This window comes from Microtus ochrogaster, unplaced genomic scaffold (genome assembly GCF_000317375.1).
Source record: "Microtus ochrogaster isolate Prairie Vole_2 unplaced genomic scaffold, MicOch1.0 UNK44, whole genome shotgun sequence".
Lineage (NCBI taxonomy): Eukaryota > Metazoa > Chordata > Mammalia > Rodentia > Cricetidae > Microtus > Microtus ochrogaster.
This window is the reverse complement of record NW_004949142.1, coordinates 301,872-302,293: the sequence shown is the minus strand read 5'-3', so window position 1 is coordinate 302,293 and position 422 is coordinate 301,872.

Below are 422 nucleotides of genomic sequence, written 5' to 3'. Positions count from 1 at the left end.
GGTTGCTGGGAATTGAACTCAGGACCTTTGGAAGAACAGGCAGTGCTCTTAACCACTGAGCCACCTCTCCAGCCCCTCAAGGCCACTCTTGACTAACAAGGCCAACCAGGCAGTGCGTAACCTTATCTCAAAAGAATGTGGTGTACACCTTTAATTCCAGCACTTGGAAGGCAGAGTCGGGTGGATCTCTGAGTCTGAAGCCAGTACAGAGCGAGTTTCAGGACAGCCAAGGCTATCTCAAAAAGCCAAAAAAGAGACGGGCGGTGGTGGCGCACGCCTTTAATCCCAGCACTCGGGAGGCAGAGGCAGGCGGATCTCTGTGAGTTCTAGGCCAGCCTGGTCTACAGAGCTAATTCCAGGACAGGCTCCAAAGCCACAGAGAAACCCTAGGCAGGTGGATTTCTGTGAGTTCGAGGCTAGCC